At 43.4% G+C, this 21,076-nt stretch overlaps 1 pseudogene; it reads left to right on the top strand.

The window, feature by feature from the left end:
* The window catches only part of LOC126420210 (peptidyl-prolyl cis-trans isomerase 5-like), a 39,743-nt pseudogene extending 22,533 nt beyond the window's left edge, over positions 1-17,210 (top strand).
* Positions 17,211-21,076: the final 3,866 nt, after the last annotated feature.

The raw sequence follows: 21,076 nt of genomic DNA, 5'->3' as shown, positions 1-21,076 counted from the left end.
GTAATTAGGACCAATTACGTGTGTTTTCCAATCACAATAAATGAAGTACACCAACCTAAACTTCCTCTCCTGCATCTGGACAGTTTCCATTTGTTGGGGGGGGGGGTGTACTTGAGCTTTCCGCCATAGACAGAGTAGGTTTCGATTCACATAAAGGGAGCCGCCATTTTGAATTTTCCGCAAACTTCCGTGGAGGGCGGGGTGGGGGGGGGGGTTGTGAGTGGTAATGGTGGGGGCGGGGCGTTAATTTAGCCCTGGGGCAGAGAAATTCCTACCATAATTCGAAATTCCCGCCAGTAGCTTGGGTGGTGTGAGGACATGAATAGGGGACAGGGACCCACGTGCAGGCTGGGGAAAACACATGATGTGATCCTAGGGTGGGGATTTGGGTGGGTGGGTGGTGGGTGGGGCGTGGAATGGAGGTAATTAATTTCTAAATTTAATTAATTTGTTTACAGTATGATACCAATTTGATATTACAATTTGAGTGGTGCCGCAATCTCCCTAACACCAGAGTTATAGTCTGGGGAATACTTTGTGGCCTTCACTGGCTGATCTCGTCATTCTAGAAGACACAGTGGATCAACACAAGTAGGCATTTATCCTTTAGGACCATATGTAACCCTACACGTAGGTTGTCATTCTTTAATTCGCTGACATCTACCAGCTGGAGAATGCAATGCGTCACACAGCTCACAGCGTACATGCATTCTTCGAAGAGTACCAGGATAAGTGTATTTTCTTTAAATACAAGCTGCAATGTTGGTGATCAAATGGTTCAAATGGCTCTGAGCACTATGGGGCTGAACATCTATGGTCATCAGTCCTCTAGAACTTAGAAATACTTAAGCCTAACTAACCTAAGGACATCACACACGTCCATGCCCGAGGCAGGGTTCGAACCTGCGACCGTAGCAGCAGCGCGGTTCCGGACTGAAGCGCCTGGAACGAACAGCATTCCAAGGGGTGTTTCCCAGCAGGATAATGCTCGCCAAAACATCGCTGTTCTAACCCAACATACTCTAAAGAGTTTCGACATGTTGCTTTGGCCCGTTCAATCACTAAATGTATTCCCAATCAAGCACATATGAGACATCATCGGACGACAACTGAAGCCTCATCTGCAAGCAGCAATAACCGCCCTGTATTAACCGACCAAGTGCAAAAGTCGTTGAACTACATCCCATAAACTGACATCTGCCACATGTACAGCATAATGAGTGCAAGTCTGCATTCAACATTTGGCGGCTAAACCGATTATCAATGTGCCAGCCTTTCACATTTACAATGACTTATCTCACATTTATCTTGCAATGTTAATCAATTAAATATATTATACAGATTAATGTATTTCCAAAATTTCAGTATGAAGAAATTATTTTTTGTTGTTGCAATTTCCATCATCATATTTTGCTACTTAATCTCAATATTTCCATAATTTCTTCTTGTTTCAAACATTTTAGTATTTATCCTGCTGTCGTACACATACCTGATACTTTCCCATTTCTCATTGCGGCTATTGCACTCTTTATTACTTTGATTCTGATTATTGCTCGTTTCTCATCATCACCGGCACTGTACAAGGATTCTAGCTCCAGAGGAAGAAGTTTGCTGTTGAGTTGACATAACACTTTGTTAGAGATTCGGAATGGTTTTTATGTTCAACATGACTGCTTCTCAAAAGAGAACTAAGTATGTCTGATTATTAAATCATAGCGCTCTCTATTGAACTGTACTGTGTCCAGCTACCCTCGACTGTCTCCTGCTTACTAGTGTACGAATTATTGTTGTGACGAACGGAATTGCAACAGTAGTTGATTGTCAGTTTTGCCCCACGTTGTCGTTTTTACTCTGTTCTGCAGCAAATCATATCCTCCCTTCAGCATAAGTACCGGGAAGAAACACAAGAAGTAAAAGATTATTTACAACTCGTGCGGAGACTTGACTACAGTTACAAAGTCGAAATACAAGGAAGTGGAACAATGGCTGCGGAAGGGAACGAGACAGAAAAGCAACCTACGTTACTCCGTCTATGCACTGAGCAAACAGTGCAGAAAACTAAGGAGAAATTAGGAAATTGGATTAAAATTCAGAGAAATGAAATAAAAATTTTTGGGCTTTGCCATGGCATAAGTTTTTGAGCTTTGCCATGACATTGCAATTCTATCAGAGACGGCACAGGACCTGGAAGTTCAATTAAACGGAATGGTTAGAGTGATGAAAAGCGGTTGCAGGATGAACAACAACAAAAGTAATGGTAATGGAACGCAGTCGAATTAAATCAGGCAATGCTAAGGAAGTTTAATTAGGAATTAGACCTGAAAGTAATAGATGTGTTTTACTATCGGGGCAGCAAAATACGAATGATGGCAAAATTAGAGATCATACGGACTGGTTATAGGAGGAAAATGATTTCAGAAAAGGAGATATTTGTTAACATCTAAGACAAATTTAAATGTGAGGAAGCCTTTAGTAAAGGTATTGATCTGTGGATTAGCCTCGAATGGAAGCTAAATGTGTGCTGTAACAAAGCTTAACTAAGAGAAAGAATCGAATCCTAGGACAAAACCTAAGGTATTAGAGAGTCGTCAATAGTCAGCAATGTGTGGGGATAGGGGGGGAGGCGGGTAAAAGTTATAGAGGGAGATGATGAGTGCGATAAACAGGTTCAAGCGGATGTACTGGGTGGTTATGATTAAACTACAATTACTCACTGACGTCAAGCGTGGGCTGTAATTATCTTATGGCTGCGAAACTTGATAGATACGTTAATTCGTTAATGCGGAACCGATTTGCGATGGAAAAACAATTATTTCGAACTGTGGCCAACAGATGCAAATCTGGCGCTCTAGATTGTTTGTATGACGCAATGGAATCGACCCTGTCATTTGACGAGTCATAACGCAAGTGAAAAATACCGTTATCGAGAAGAGAAACCATGCGTTATTAGTGAAACTGTTGTATGTAAGCGGTAGCAATTACAGTGCTACACTGATAGATTATTACTGACTGAAAGGTTTCAGGAGAGGCCGTACGTCTTTAAATTGTCTAAATAAGATGATAATTAAAATTCGAAAACACTGTTGGGCTTGGTGTGGCAACTGGAAGAGTCAGACGTCCTATCCCAATGGGAGATACTGACGAGCTTGCTGTTGCTGTAACTGACCATACAGCACGTACTCCGTGTAGTGCTAGTGCTCGTGCAGTGTCACGAGAATTGTCCATCTCGTGGTCAGCAGTAAGGAAAGTTTTGTAGTCTATTTTACGCTGGTATCTCTACAAGATCCAGAGGCTGCAGCAACCGAAACTTCATGATCGGCAGCAACGTTCAGAATTTGCTCTTCGGTTAATGTTATGGATCAAAATTGATGAAACGTGGCCGTCCAATATTCCATAAAGTGACAAGGTATATTTTACACTACAGAGTGCAAAGAATACATAGAACTGCATAACTCGGGGTACTGTTAAACAGCGTGTTTCTCACGAAGAGCCATTGCATTCACTGTATGTGAATGTGTGGTGTGAATTCACAAGCATCTTTATCTCGGCATCTTCTTTTTTGAAGAGAATACACAATGAGAGCTCGTCAGATGTACCTGACGTCTGCATGTTATCGATGCCTCCTTGTGCACAACATGATTCCTGCTTTGGAAGAGCGCAACTGTGTGGAAACTGTTATTTTCCCACAAAAGGGGCAACATTTCACGCCGCTCGCCTAGTGGAAGATATGCTTAATGCAACCTTCCACGAACGTGTTATATCAGGGGTTTTCCAGATCCATTATCTGCGAGATCATCTGGCCTGAATCCAAGTGACATTTGGCACTGATGTCCAAAAGAACGCGTTTACCAGGGACATGTTCGGACTCTACCTCATCTGTAGGCCATTAGACAGAAACTTGTTACTCAGTTATATCGGACCTGCTGCGAGCAACTGTTGATCACACAGTTTTACGGATGCAACATCTGGTCGACGTCTCCAGTGCTCCGACTCGACAAATTCTGTAAGCAGCAATTAATCGTAAAATTACCATAACGCCTTCCTCACTTGTTTGAACTTTTCTGTCCACGTCCCGATCACAATCCATTACATACGGGAACATTTCTGTGCGTCTTTCTTGCATTCACAGTGCCAGATATGCACCTCGTGGCCAAAACTGGAAATAATTTTTTCCTGTGAAAATCTGTTCCGCGTTAACGAACAAGCATAAGTACCGAGATTTCCTGTAATACGACAATTACAGCCCACACTGGATCTCTGTGAGTCGCAGCCCTTTAATTATAAGCACCTGGTAAAATGTTGCAGTAGTTACGGAGAGATGAAGAGGTTTACACAGGACAGACAACCGGGCTGCATCGATGCAGTCTTCGATTCGACGACCATGTACAGGGTGACAATTATTAAACTATACGATAAAAAAACGTAAATTAGATACAAATTTTGGCGTGCATACACTTTATTCAACATGTAATAGTCACTAAGGATGACGATGTTTGTTTTTCGAGGCGCTCAACTGCGAGGTCATCAGCGCCCGCAATATATCCCAATTTCTTCATAGTCCAATTTTTTTCACAGTCCAACCTAGCCACTGTTTCGAATGATGAGTATGATGACGAAATGATGAGGAAAACACGAAAACACAGTCCGCATGCAAAGAAAAATCCCCAACGCAGCCGGGAATCGAACCTGGGTCCAGAAGTAGCAACGCTAGCCACTAGACCACGAGCTTCTACCACAGATATTCGCATTTAGGTTATTAGATGTTCGATATGTCTCTAATCATTGGCGATGATATGGTGCGGACGAATAACGAAATTCTGCATGACACACTGAAGTGTCGCAACATCGATGTTGTCAATCACCTCCTAAATTGCTGTTTTCAGTTCAGCAATGGTTACACCTTAATACAGCCCCACAAAAACGAGTAGCGTGTGTTTGGATCCGAACAATATGGCGGCCAATCGAGGCCCATTCCAGAGGCCCCTGGGTACCACAGAGCGAGAATGCGGTCCCCAAACTGTTCCTCCAGGACATCAAACACTCTTCTGCTTCGGTGGGGTCGAGATCCGTTTTTCTTGAACTACATCTTGTCGAAATGAGGGTCACCACCGATAATGTGGATGAAATTATCTTCCAAAACCTTTACGTAGCATTCAGTAGTCACTGTGCCATCAATGAATATCACACCAATTATTCCGTGACTGGACATTGCACACAAACAGTCACTCGCTGAGGGTGAAGAGACTTCTCAATCGTGAAATGCGGATTCTCAGTCCCCCAAATGGGCCAATTATGCTTATTGACGAACCTATCCAAGAGAAACAACAAGGCGTGTGCGAATGCGCATACTAATTCCCACTACGCCCCGCGGCCAACCGTGCACTTTGAACGCCCTAATGCAAACCGTACAGAAACCATGACGATTTTGTTTCATATAGTTCAATAACTGTCACCCTGTAGCACGCAGAGGTACGAAATGGCTCTCTCTAGGGAGTCCATAAGAATTAAGAATTTTGGAATAGTCCAGTAATCTGTATTTACTTCATTTGTCTGTAATTCTAATGACCACCCAGGTTTCTTGCTACCGTGTACTTTTAATTAAACAGAGAATGGAATATCTCGCGTGAAAATTCAGTGTGCCGTGTGCTTTATCTCCCTCCGCTTCTCGTGCGGCTATGCAGGTCGCGAAGAAATTCCATTCCGTCCGGGGCTGCACGGCGAGAGAAGACGGACTTGTGGGCGGCTGCAAGAACCGTGCCGCGCTGCTGTGCGCCCGTAAATTGCGTCGCCTCGCAAACAAGAGCGGCGCGGCTTGTGCCCTGAATAACACAGCAGCCCGGGCCGCGCTGGCCGGTCTCTGATCAGCGCGGGAGGGCTACACACACTCTCTCTCTCTCTCTCTCTCTCTCTCTCTCTGGCCGCAAGAAACACGACGACACACTCACACCGCAGTCAAGCAAAAGACTTTCGCTCTGATAGCGACGCTTCTTGTAACGGCCGTGAAAACTGCATGACCAAAAAGGACGTACGTGACTGAGATCTAGTGTATATTGCAGATCAGGTAGTAGATGATAATCATAACACAACTATACATGATGTCTCACTAGAAATATCAGTCTGCAATGGAGTAATCACTGTTTTGAAACCCCTGATATCACAACTATATATCGGTGCAGGAGTCGAACAAGCAACTTTGGAGTCCATGGTCAATGGTATTAGGGCCAGAACTATCAAGGTACGTCGAACGTCCCGTCTTCACAGTTCCATATCTGCCAAAACTGAATAGCTCTTGTGAAGAGCACTGGAAAGAGTACACTGAAGGCTTCTATGACGGGATAGGAGGTGTTCTGATGACATGATAAAAGAAGAAACAGGGGTAGATAAAAAAGAGATGGGGTCCAGCATTAGAATCAGAGTTTAAAAGGCTTTAGAAGAATTAAGAGCAAATAAGGCAGAAGGGATGGATAACATTCCACGGGATTTCTAAAATCTTTGGAGGAGACGCAACAAAAAGACAATCCACGTTGGTGTGAACAATGTAAGAGTCTGGCGATGTAGCATCTGACATTCAGGAGCACAGTATTCACACAATTCCGAACATTGCAAGTGCTGACAAGTGAGATAATTATCGCACAGTCAGCGTAGCAGCTCATGCACCCAAGTTTCTGACAAGAGTAAAATATAGAAAAATGGAAAATGAAAATTGAGGATCTGTTACATTACGATCAGTTTGGCTTTAGGAAAGATAAAGGCACCAAAGGCACAGTTCTGGCGCTGTGATTGATAACGGACACGTTCGTAGGATTTTCGACATCAAGAAGAGTTCGACGATCCAAAATGGTGCAAGGTGTTCGAAATTATGGTTCCCAATTACGAGAAAGATAAGGGCAGGCTGCGGGAAAAGCCGGTTAATATACAATATGTACAAGAACCGAGAGGGAAAAATTACAGCAGTTGACCGAGAACAAAGTGCTCTGATTAAAAAGGGTGTAAGTCAGTGAATTAGTTTTTCGTCCCTACTGTTGATTTTATACATCGAAGAAGCAACGATGAAAATAAAAGGATGGTCCAAGATTGAGACTAAAATTGAATGTGAGAGGATATCGAAGATAAGATTATCTGATACCACTGATATTCTCAGTAAAAGTGAAGAACGTTTACAAACATATGTTAAATGGGATAAACTATCTAATATAGGGTGTTTCAAAAATGACCGGTATATTTGAAACGGCAATAAAAACTAAACGAGCAGCGATAGAAATACACCGTTTGTTGCCATATGCTTGGGACAACAGTACATTTTCAGGCAGACAAACTTTCGAAATTACAGTAGTTACAATTTTCAACAACAGATGGTGCTGCGGTCTGGGAAACTCTATAGTACGATATTTTCCACATATCCACCATGCGTAGCAATAATATGGCGTAGTCTCTGAATGAAATTACCCGAAACCTTTGACAACGTGTCTGGCGGAATGGCTTCACATGCAGATGAGATGTACTGCTTCAGCTGTTCAATTGTTTCTGGATTCTGGCGGTACACCTGGTCTTTCAAGTGTCCCCACAGAAAGAAGTCACAGGGGTTCATGTCTGGCGAATAGGGAGGCCAATCCACGCCGCCTCCTGTATGTTTCGGATAGCCCAAAGCAATCACACGATCATCGAAATATTCATTCAGGATATTAAAGACGTCGGCCGTGCGATGTGGCCGGGCACAATCTTGCATAAACCACGAGGTGTTCGCAGTGTCGTCTAAGGCAGTTTGTACCGCCACAAATTCACGAAGAATGTCCAGATAGCGTGATGCAGTAATCGCTTCGGATCTGACAAATGGGCCAATGATTCCTTTGGAAGAAATGGCGGCCCAGACCAGTACTTTTTTAGGTTGCAGGGACGATGGAACTGCAACATGGGGCTTTTCGGTTCCCCATATGCGCCAGTTCTGTTTATTGACGAAGCCGTCCAGGTAAAAATAAGCTTCGTCAGTAAACCAAATGCTGCCCACATGTATATCGCCGTCATCAATCCTGTGCACTATATCGTTAGCGAATGTCTCTCGTGCAGCAATGGTAGCGGCGCTGAGGGGTTGCCGCGTTTGAATTTTGTATGGATAGAGGTGTAAACTCTGGCGCATGAGACGATACGTGGACGTTGGCGTCATTTGGACCGCAGCTGCAACACGGCGAACGGAAACACTCTGTGGTTGCCGTACGCGGTCGCCCTACCTTTCCAGCACGTTCATCCGTCACGTTCCCAGTCCGTTGAAATTTTTCAAACAGATCCTTTATTGTATCGCTTTTCGGTCCTTTGGTTACATTAAACCTCCGTTGAAAACTTCGTCTTGTTGCAACAACACTGTGTTCTACGCGGTGGAATTCCAACACCAGAAAAATCCTCTGTTCTAAGGAACAAACCATGTTGTCTACAGCACACTTGCACGTTGTGAACAGCACACGCTTACAGCAGAAAGACGACGTACAGAATGGCGCACCCACAGACTGCGTTGTCTTCTATATCTTTCACATCACTTGCAGCGCCATCTGTTGTTGAAAATTGTAACTACTGTAATTTCGAAAGTTTGTCCGCCTGAAAATGTACTGTTGTCCCAAGCATATTGCAACAAACGGTGTATTTCTATCGCTGCTCGTTTAGTTTTTATTGCCGTTTCAAATATACCGGTAATTTTTGAAACACCCTGTATGTACAGAATAAGGATTGAGAGTAAATGGAAGAAAGACGACAGAGATACAGAGAGACAGGAACTGTCGATGACATGCCTCGCTCAGGCCGCCCAAGGGCCACTACTGCAGTGAATGAGGGCTACATACGGATTATGGCTCGGAGGAACCCTGACACAACGCGACCATGTTGAATAATGCTTTTAGCGCAGCCACAGGACGTCGTGTTACGACTGAAACTTTCCGCCACAGGCTGCCATATCGGCAGAATATGGACGAGGCGTTCGTCTCCATGGACGACAATTCGCTTCCCCATCGTGCACGTCTTAAGAATGAATTCCTTCATGATAACGACATCGCTCGACTAGAGTGGCCAGCATATTCTCCGGACGTGAAACCTATCTAAAATGCCTGGGATAGATTGAAAAGGTCTGTTTATGGACGACGTGACCCACCAACCATTCTGAGGGGCTACGCCGAATCGCCGTTGAGGCGTGGGACAATCTGAACCAGAAGTGCCTTGATGAACTTGTGGATAGTATGCCACGGCGAATATAGGCACGCATCAGTGATGTGCTACTGGGTATTAGAGGTACCAGTGCGTTCAGCAGTCTGGACCACCACCTCTGAAGGTCTGTCTGTATGGTGGTACAACATACCATGTGTGGTTTTCATGAGCAATACAAAGGGCGAAAATGATGTTTATGTTGATCTCTATTCCAATTTTCTGTACAGGTTCCGGAACACTCGGAACCGAGGTAATGCAAAACCTTTTTTGATGTGTGTATGACGGGTAGAGCATGCAGAACTTAGAAAGTTGACAGACGCTGAAATACTGGGTATTCATGGTCAAGAGAAGTCAACTAATATCAAATATAGGCCCTAACGTGAGGAAGAAATTTCTGAGAATGTACGTTGGACCACAGCTTTATATGGTAGTAAGACAGGGACTGTGAGAAAATCGGAACAGGAGACAACAGAAGCATTTGAGATGTGACGCTACAGAAGAATGTTGGAGAATTGGTGAACTGATAGTGACTTCCTCCACAGAATCAGTGAGGAAACGAAAATATGTAAAACACTGATAAGAAGATGGGACAGGTTGATAGCACATCTGTTAAGACATTAGGAAATAACTTCCATGGTACCAGGGGAAGCTGCAGAGAGTAAAAGTTGTAGAGGAAAACACACTGGAGTGTATCCAGTAGCCGGCCGGAGTGGACGAGCGGTTCTAGGCGCTACAGTCTGGAACCGCGCGACCGCTACAGTCGCAGGTTCGAATCCTGCCTCGGGCATGGATGTGTGTGATGTCCTTAGGTTGGTTAGGTTTAAGTAGTTCTAAGTTCTAGGGGCCTGATGACCTCAGAAGTCAGGTCCCATAGTGCTTGGAGCCATTTGAACCATTTTTGCATCCAGCAAATAACTGAGGACATAGATTGCAAATCCTACTCTGAGGTGAAAAGTTGGCGCTGGGGAGGAATTCGTGGCGGGTTGCATCAAACCATTTAGAAGCCTGAAGAAAATACAAAAAAAAGTAGGGCCGGAAAAGTGCAAGGACGCTGGGTCTAGGCGCGATCCGGAAGAAAGTATTAATCAGCAGGAAACTAGTTGCTGCCGACGAGCACGCTGTCAACCTGTTACGTCGGCAGCCGGCCAGAGCGTAGTACAATGCTCCTTACCGCCGTTACAACGTTTCGTATCTGAGCAGGACGATGCCTGGTCTGCATGTTTGTCTTTCTACTCAACCACCGTAGTATATTAGGATATGGTAGACGGACTGCTTGTTCGGACCGACCCTGGTATTGGTGCTCCCCATATTTGACTCCCTACGTAACAGTCGACGTCTTACATTATGTCTGTTCCCGCCCAAACATTTGTGTTTGTGATTCATCTACGCCTTTTCTTCAGTTCCGGCTGTCTGAACAAGTGAGAATCCTCCGAAACGTCTACATTCCGTCGAACAGCTCGACACTTAACGGCGTCCAAGACCGCTCTGTAAGAGTTGCTATGTGTGGTACCGACGCAATGGCACGCGTGTCACTCGTCGAGGTCGAAGCAAGGGGCATCAAACTGTTAACACTTCAAAAACCTCTGCGGAGTTTAGAAGAGTGGGGCTAGTAGGGGGTCATTCCACCTCTCTAAAAGTTCAAAATGGTTCAAATGGCTCTGAGCACTATTGGACTTAACACCTGAGGTCATCAGTCCCCTAGAACTTAGAACTACTTAAACCTAACTAACCTAAGGACATCACACACATCCATGCCCGAGGCAGGATTCGAACCTGCGCCCGCAGCGGTCACGCGGTTCCAAACTGAAGCGCTTAGAACCGCACGGCCACACCGGCTGGCGTTCTATTAGTTGCTTTAATGGAAGATTCAAGGCCATATTTCGCCCAAAGTTAAATATCCAATGCTCATGACTCGTTACATGTGCTAAATATTGGAATTTGTAAGTACTACCACACGTTAATGATCGCGTTGTTCTTCTACTAACCTACTGTGTCAAAAACTATAATTTGGTTACAATTTTGATAACATATACCTTCATAAAATAAACACAGCTGAAAGAATATTCATGAGTATAGCTTTGCGGAGTGTTGTGTATCAACCCGTAGACGTTCCAGAATAAAAGGCTGAGTAGTTTCTAAGAAAACGGGGCACATGTATCGAAAACGAACAAGCTATGAAAGAAGCATTTAAAATTTCCATGTGATATTTATTATACTCATTGTTACCTGGTATTAGTTAAAAACACTCTGCTCCATTTTCTGGGTGATCATATTCAGCACTGTTATCAAGTAACAACTCTATTTTCCTTTGTAGCGAATATGCTTTCCGTTGACACAGCTTTTCTTACTCTCGCTGTGTACATTTCCTGAACTCCTTTTACTGCGTGCTTCTCAAAACTCACTTTTAGTTTCTCAATCATTCTCATCTTCCACCGGTCCACTATTAAAAATAAGTAGAGCGTCATAGGTCCCTAATCTTCAACTTTTTGTCCCAGTACATACAAATGTAGTGCTAACATGTAGTTAGGACGCTTTATTTTTCTTGGTGTTAAAACTCCATTGCTACTGCACCACAAAAAGAGAGTAGCTCACTATTTCATTCTGAACACCGTTTAACATATAAAACTTCAAAGTTATAGTATTGACCATGCCGTTCTCTACAGTGGGTGCCTCATAAACGCCGAAGTCCACTCACTATATTTCTTGAAGCACGGAGTGAAGTTCGCAATGCTCTTGTTTTGTCACAGGAGTATCTTGTGTTATTCTCGAACATTTTTCAGTATCACCTACAAATTTCGGTAAAACCTGTTCCCTATAATTACTATAATTACATTTTCTTAAAGATTTTTCTTATCCTCGTCATTACTTTTTTGGAAAATACCCACAATGAATACTTGCTAGCCTAATCCAAAACTGTCAACGAATTTTTTTTACGTAACTCGCAGAACCATTAAAACAAAGATCTCCAAAACACTTTGTATCGCAGGTTGTCTGCCCAGAACAACGAAAAGCACAGCCTCTTAGAGTAAATACTTTCGGAACAAAGACTAGTAAAATAAACCGAAGTAATTCGAGAAGAGTCAAACTCACAATACATTTAAGAACGATGCCATAAAACCACCAGGAAACTGTCTACTCCAAATAAAGTAATGTAAGAAATGTGAAGGAGATGCTACAATTGTAATGAAACAAGCAAACTGAAATTGATTTTTTTCTTTTTCTGCCTCGAGTCTCCCCTTAAGGGCGCTCTGCAGGTTGTTCATTAGCGTCCGTTCCTGTGCCACACAGCACCCGCTGCTACCTTCATGAAATCTTTTTTTATGACATAGTTCCATTCCTATGCAATATTACACACACACACACACACACACACACACACACACACACATGCACACATACTCGCACACAAATCGTCGCGTCACAGAGGAATTATCCGAATGGGATGGAAATCGGTAGATTTGATGTACACGAACAGACAAAACAATTTCAGAAAAATTCAGTTATTTATTGGAGACAAAGAGCCACACGCATCGAGTGAGTCAATAACGCGTTGGTCGACCTCTGACGCTCATACAAGCAGTTATTCGGCTTCACATTGAGTGACAGAGTTGCATGTGCTCCTAAGGGATATAGTGCCAAATTCTGTCCAAAAGGCTCGTTAGATCGTCAAAGTCTCTACTTGGCTGGATGGCCCTGCCCGTATTGCACCAAACTTTCTCAATTGGGCAGAGATCCGGTGACCTAGCGGGTCAAGGTAGGGTTCGGCAAGCACGAAGATAACCGGTAGAAACTCTCACCTTGTGCAGACGGGTATTATCTTGCTGTAATGTGAGATCAGGATGGCTTACCATGAAGGGCAACTAACCTTTGCGTAGAATATCTTTGACGTACCGCTCTGCTGTAAGAATGCCGCAAATGACAGCTAAAGCTGCTCTCTTATGAAAACAAATAGCAACCTAGAACCACTTGCACAAGGTGAGAGTTTCTACTGGTTATCTTCGTGCTTGTCGAACCCTACCTTGACCCGCTAGGTCACCGGATCTCTGCCCACTCCTGGCTGCCGGCCGTTTGGCGGGTGACAGTAAGGCTGGTATCCCATCGTTGTTTGGAATGGTCTCCAGACAAGTCTTAGCTTGTCATTGGATCTCACTTCGAAGCGGGAATCATCACTGAAGACAATTCTACTCTAGTCAATGAGATTCCAGGCCGAACATGAGTGTGGAGACACCCAGGACAACGATGTGATAGCAATCCGATGGTCCCCTGCCATACCAGGAGTGACGGTCTGGGGTGCCACTTCTTTTCAGAGCAGGACACTTACAGTACAACGGTAAGTCGACGATATTCTGCGGCTTGATTTGTAGCCCTTTCTGGTAAACCGTCCTGGGATTAAAAGATTTCAGCAAGATGATGTCCTCCCGTACAAGGCGAGAGTTTCTACTGCTTGGGGCAAAATTTTGCACGACAACCTTTAGCAGGACATCCAACAACCTATGAGTCAATGACAAGCCGAATAACTCCTTGCATAAGTGCCAGAGGTGGACCAACGTGTATATGTCTCGCTCAATTTGTGAAACTATTTCTCTTGAATAATTTATCCAATTTTTCTGAATTTCTCGCCATTTTTTTTCGTACATATACATCGCATGTAACGATTTCCCATTCGACTATTTCCTTCATAGTGCGTCATTTTTTGACAGACAGTATATATACACTACAGGCCATTAAAATCGCCACACCACGAAGATGTGCTACAGACGCGAAATTTAGCAGGCAGGAAGAAGATGCTGTTATACGCAATTGATTAGCTTTTCAGACCATTCACACAAGGTTGGCACTGGTGGCGGTACCCACAACTTGCTGACATGAGGAACGTTTCCAACCGATGTCTCATACACAAACACCAGTTGAATGGCGTTGCCTGGTGAAACATTGTTGTGATGTCTCGTGCAAGGAGGAGAAATGTGTACCATCACGTTTCCGATTTTAATAAAGGTCGAATTGTAGCCTATCGTGATTGCGGTTTAGCGTATCGCGACGTTGCCGCTCGCGTTGGTCGACATCCAATGACTGTTAGCAGAATATGGAACCGGTGGGTTCAGGAGAGTAATACGGAACGCCGTGCTGGATCCCAACGGCCTCCTATCGCTAGCAGACGACATGACAGGCATCTTATCCGCATGGCTCTAACGGATCGTGCAGACAGGTCTCGATCCCTGAGTCAACAGATGGGGACGTTTGCAAGACGACAACCACCTGCACGAACAGTTCGACGACGTTTGCAGCAGCTTGGACTATCAGCTCGGAGACCATGGCTGCGGTTACCCTTGACGCTGCATCACAGACAGGAGCGCTTGCAAAGGTGTACTTAACGACGAACCTGAGCGCACGAATGGCAAAACGTCATTTTTTCGGATGAATCTATGTTCTGTTTACAGTATCATGATGGTCGCATCCGTGTTTGGCGACTTGGCGGTGAACCCGCATTGGAAGCGTGTTTTCGCCATCGCCATACTCGCGTATCATCCGGCGTGATGGTATAGGGTGCCATTGGTTACACGTCTCGGTCACCTCTTGTTCCCAATGACGGCACCTAGAACAGTGTACGTTACATTTCAGATGTGTTACGACCTGTGGCTCTACCCTTCATTCGATCCCTGCGAAACCCTACATTTCAGCAGGATAATGCACGACCGCACGTTGCAAGTCGTGTACGCGCCTTTCAGGACACAGAAAATGTTCGACTGCTGCCCTGGTCAGCACATTCTTCAGATCTCTCACCAATTGAAAACGTCTGGTCAATGGCGGCCGAGGAACTGGCTCCTCACAATAAGCCAGTCACTACTCTTGATGAACTGAGGTATCGTGTTGAAGCTGCATGGCAGCTGTACCTGTACACGCCATCCAAGTTCTGTTTGACTCAATGCCTAGGCGTATCAAGGCTGCTATTACGGCCAGTGGTGTTTGTTCTGGGTATTGATTTCTCAGGATCTATGCACCCAAATTGCGTGAAAATGTAATCAGATGTCAGTTCTAGTATAATATATTTGTCCAATCAATACCCGTTTATCATCTGCATTTCTTCTTAGTGTAGCAATTTTAATGTCCAGTAGTGTTTTTTTTCCTGATGTCGTTTCCAAACTCATTTCACCTGATAGTTTTAGTACTTCTTTCAGTGAAAAAGTATGTACGCTTTATACTCGTCCATAAAGAGTTCTCACTGAATCTTATGGAAGAATATCCGTTTCTTTAGCAAATTGAACTGTTTGATAGTGGCTGTATAAAACGTACTATTTGTTGCAAGTAACCAAGTTGTGTGATAAAATCTTTTACTGTTCTGGACTCTCACCGTTCCTACATATCTAACCTTTTACATGCTCCTGATACAGGTAATTTGAAATATAAATATCTCAGTTTCGCTTAGGTTGGAACTTTTTCCTCTCATTTTTCAGTCTGTCCAGTATCTTGGTTTTACTTTTGCATTTATTATTGATAAGCATCTTAAGCTCACTTCAGAACTATCTTTCTCATTCGCAATTTATTATTCGAACTGTAGTCGTCCGTTATTCTAAAAGGCACATTGAGAGCAGAAGTACGTTATTTTAGTGATACAATTCAAGGGGCAGAAGGGAATCGAACTTATGTGTTATCGCAACTGTAAATTATTCCTTAAATTAATCAAATAGAACTATCACTTCAGTACAAGAGGAAAGTACTGAGTGTATCAGAAAGAGTCTAGAATCTTTGTGTCTAGACAATTCAGACAATTCCCGAGTCCACAGCCAGTAGTGAAAGTCAGGAAAGGTTCGTGAAACCTGCGTCCTGAGACTGTGCGGTTGGCGCGGCTTTATTAAAAGTTGGTCCCGCCAGCAGATTACGCCTGGGGCGGCTTCCGGAGAGCCGTAACGGCGCCGCCTGTGCTGCAATAACGGCCGCTCGGCTGCCGGAGCGGACGCAGCCCACCACCTGCTGCACCACACTACCCCCCCCCCCCCCTCCCCCAACAAAACAGTTTTGACAACTCCTTTCTTGCAGCAGCCTTGCGTCTACTTTTATTTTGTTCCACCTACACTCATATGCTTCTTAATTCTGGCGAAAAATGTTCGCTAATACGCCACTCCTGTTGTAGGGGATAGACTGACAGTGAGGTATTGTTGCTTGTGTGCTTTTGATGTGACGTTCAAACAACGGCACATTGGCAAGTTCTGGTGCCACTTTCTCTTTTTGTAGTCTGCTACGCTGTTGCTGCGGAGGGAGAGCAAAAGTAAGGCCCTAAAGTAACTGATAAGGTGTGGTCTGACGTAAAGATAGGTAAGGAAAATGTGGGCAGAATAGATATCACTCTGTTCGGTAAAATTGTACCTAATACACTTAAGAATTTTGTTGAGCTTGGACAAAAGCCTGCAGCTGGAGGTTAGAAGGGAAGCAGATTTCTTAGAATGACTAAGAACTTCATCATATAAGGAGATGATTTTACCAGGGGTGAAGGACCTGAAGGTCCAAGCTCCTATGGAGACAGGTTTGCTGATGAAAATTTCAAGCTAAAGCACTATGGAGCAGATTGGCTCTCAATGGTCAATGCAGGAAAGGACACAAATAACTCTAAGTTCTCCACACAACAAATCAAACACCATGGCCTGATGGGAGACGTGAGGTATTTGAAAAAGTGTTGAAGGGACCGGATGTTGTCAGGAAGATTGAATCCACATCTGCGGACGGCAGAGAAAGGCCAAGCCAAGATGTTGTTGCCGGCCGCGGTGGTCTTGCGGTTCTAGGCGCTGCAGTCCGGAACCGCGGGACTGCTACGGTCGCAGATTCGAATCCTGCCTCGGACATGGATGTGTGTGATGTCCTTAAGGTTAGTTAGGTTTAAGTAGTTCTAAGTTCTAGGGGACTGATGACCTAAGATGTTAAGTCCCATAGTGCTCAGAGCCATTTTGAACCAAGATGTTGTTATAGCAGACTCTGGCGCAGAGACTGTATCTGAAACATTTACGGAGGCTAAGGAAGATGTCACGCAATGAAGACGTGTAAGTAGAATTCGACGTGAACAAATATCACAGAAGCAGGAATTACAGAGAAGTCAGTGGCCAGATCATTCCACAAATGTTGGATAAATGATCTTTGTACAAATTTGAACATTTGTGTTTGTGTGTCTTTACAAATGAAGAATAAGGATAGTTTTATTAACAGAATAACAGAGAGTAGCTTCTTTGAGTAGTAATGAAACTGTTTTCAGTCCCGAGTTCGAACCCTGCCATTGCCTACATTTGAATAAAAATCAGCACCGGCAGCCGAAGACTTCCAGTGTAAGAAGTCACCCTCATTTTTCCAATGGCCCTATCAAAGGGGGCGCAGTAGTGGACGGAGGTTGAGGGCAATCTCTTGCCTTTCAGGTGGGAAACTGCCCCTAAAGGCAGAAGAATCATGAACGATCAACAGTATGAGGATGCAGAAGGCAATGGAACCCACAGCATTAAAGACACGTAATGTGTATCCAGAGGACATGTGGCCCGTAATTGAAAAAGTGTCCTGATGATCTCTTCATTGGCGAAAGATTCCGGAATAGTCCCCCTTTCGGGTCTTCGGGATGGGACTGCCAAGGGATAGGTGATCACGAGAAAAAGATTGCATAAACATCGAAAGGATAACGTTTTACGAGTCGGGATGTGGAATAACGGAAGCTTGAATGAGGTAGAGAAGCTAGAAAATCAGAAAAGGAAAATGCTGAGGATCAATCTAGATATAGTGGGGGTTAATGCAGTGAAACAGAAAGAATTCAAGGATTTCTGGATAGATGAGTGTAGGGTAATATCAATAGCAGCGGAAAATGATATAACGGGAGGATTCGGTATGAATAGGAAGGTAGGGTAAAAAGTGTGATACTGTGAACAGTTTAGTGAAAGAGTTGTTCTCATCGGAATCAACAGTAAATAAACACCAACAACAATAGTTAAGGAAAACATGCCGACGTCGCAAGTTGAAGACGAAGAGATACACAAAGTAAACGAGGATATTGAATGGGTAATTCAGTATGTGAAGGGAGAAGAAAATCTAATATTCATGGGAGACTGGAATACGGTTCTACGGGAAGGAGTAGACAAAAGGTTATGGAGAATGTTGAATTGGTACTATGAATGAGGAAGGATTAATTCAATTCTGCAGTAAGTTTCAGATAGTGAATATTCTGTTCAAGAATCACAAGAGGAGGAGATATACTTGAAAGATGCCGGGAGGTACGGGAATATTTCAGTTGGATTACATCTTGATCAGACAGAGATTCCGAAATCAGATTCTGCATTGTAAAGCAGAACAGATGTAAACTCGGATCACAATCTGGTAGTGATGAAAAGAGGCTGAAGTTTAAGAGATTAGTCAGGAAGAATCAATACGCAAAGAAGTGGGATAAGGAAGTAGTAAGGAATGAATAGATACGTTTGAAGTTGTCTAAGGAATAGATACTGCGATGAGAAATAAGTCAGCAGACAGTTGAGTTGAAGAGGAAGGGACATCTCTAAAAAGGAGAATCACAAAGGGGGAAAGAAAAACATGGGTACAAAGAAGCGAACTGCGAAGAAGCCATGGGTAACAGAAGATGTACTTCACTGGATCGATGACAGAAGGAAGTAAAAAACGTTCACGGAAATTCAGTAGTGATGAAAAGAGGCTGAAGTTTAAGAGATTAGTCAGGAAGAATCAATACGCAAAGAAGTGGGATAAGGAAGTAGTAAGGAATGAATAGATACGTTTGAAGTTGTCTAAGGAATAGATACTGCGATGAGAAATAAGTCAGCAGACAGTTGAGTTGAAGAGGAAGGGACATCTCTAAAAAGGAGAATCACAAAGGGGGAAAGAAAAACATGGGTACAAAGAAGCGAACTGCGAAGAAGCCATGGGTAACAGAAGATGTACTTCACTGGATCGATGACAGAAGGAAGTAAAAAACGTTCACGGAAATTCAGGAATACGGAAATGTAAGTGGCTGAGGTATGAAGTCAATAGGAAGTACAGGGAAGCCAAGATGAAATGGTTGCATGTCAAGGCCTCTATGAGGGGGAACATTTGTCTGATATGATTGAAGAAGAAACAAGGGGTAGGGGATCCAGTATTAGTATTAGAATGTAAAAGAGGTTTGGAAGACTTAAGATCAAATAAGACAGAAGGGATCAATACCATTCCTTCAGAATTTCTAAAAATCATTTGGGAACAAAACGACAATTCACGTTGCTGTGTAGAATGTAAGAGTCTGGAGGTATAACATCTGGCTTTTGGAAAAGTATCAGACAAACAATTCCGAGGACTGCAAGGACAGACAAGTGAGAGAATTACCGCAGAATCAGTATCCAAGCAAAATCAGCTCATGCTTCCAAGTTGGTAACAAGAATAATATACAGAATAAAGGGAAAGAAAATTGGGGATATCTGAGGTGTTGATCAATTTGGCTTTAGGAAAGTAAAGGCATCAGGGACGCAATTCTATCGTTATGGTTGATAATGGAGGCAAGACTAACGATAAATCAAGACACGTTCATAGAATTTGTCGACCTGGAAAAAATGTTCGACAATGTCATACGATGCAATATATTCGAAATTCTGAGGAAAAGAAGGGTAAGCTGTAGGGAGATAGAGGTAATATACAATATGTACAAGAGTCAAGAGGGAATAATAAGAATGGAAGACCAAGAACAAAGTGATCTGATTAAAAAGAGTGTAAGACAGGGATTACCCTCTCGCCCATATTGTTCAGTCTGTATACCGAAGAAGCAATGATGGAAATAGAAGAAAGCTTCAGGAGTGGAATTAAAATTGAAGGGGAAAGGATATCAACGATACGATTCGCTGACGACGTCGCCACCCTTAACGAAAGTGACGAAGAATTACATGATCTGGTGAACGGGATGAACAGTCTAATAAGTACAGAATATGGCTTGAGAGTAATATGAAGAAAGACGAGAGTAATGAGAAGTAGCAGAAATTAAAACTTCGAGAAACTTGGGATTGGTTGTCACGAACTAGATGAAGTTAACGAATTCTGATACCTAGGCAGAAAAATAAAGAATTACGAACAGGGCAAGGATAAGATTAGCACTGTTGAGAACAGCATTTGAAAGGTGGCTACACTGAGTCACAGCGCCAGAGATTGCGCCAAAGAGTATTATTCAGCCGCCTCCACTGGGGAGTAGTAGTTCAGAAGTTGCTGTGGGCAGTCGAAGTTCAGAGGTTGCCATGGGCAGTGCTTGTTGAGAGAATGTCGATAGCAGTACTAGTTAAGGGCATGTCGTGTGCAGTTGTTCTGTTGGGCTAGACACCAGATGCTGTTCGATTGGGGATGTTGTAATGATCACAGTGTATTTTTCGTCAATATATATGAAGGTAACAAAATTTTTTTTTATTTCAAATTTCCTAAATAATAATGCCTCTTGGTCACAGGTTCAGTCAACAAAGCATCTGGCTTGTGTTCATGTATTAGACTGTAATTCTGGTTTCTATATGCAATTATAGTATTTCTGGTTTTTTAATTACTTCATTACAAATGGTGTTTAAAATATCTTGTCGTATTGAGGAAGAACCGTGCCAGATGTCTACGTTGAATCACACTTCCACACACAGAACAGTTACACTTGTGGCTTGTTGTTTCGTAGCTTTTATAGTTGCTGGGGATTTAATTAATTAATTGTGTTAACGGAAATTTCCTTTCATTCTTTATTGTTATTCTATGCAGTCAGATTGCGTACTAATAATACTCAGAGCCAACCGGTTACGAGACTGCGTAACCGGACAGACAGCGACTAAAATTAAAATTATTTGCATTATATTTAATTAAGCCCCCATGCACGTGGCGACCCTGCCAGGATCGTCCCTTGAAATTCTTTTGACAGTAAAAATAGCAG

The sequence above is a fragment of the Schistocerca serialis genome, chromosome 1, assembly GCF_023864345.2.
Source record: "Schistocerca serialis cubense isolate TAMUIC-IGC-003099 chromosome 1, iqSchSeri2.2, whole genome shotgun sequence".
Classification (NCBI taxonomy): domain Eukaryota; kingdom Metazoa; phylum Arthropoda; class Insecta; order Orthoptera; family Acrididae; genus Schistocerca; species Schistocerca serialis.
Note: the sequence above shows the minus strand (reverse complement) of the source record. Positions and strands in the feature narration are given on the sequence as shown.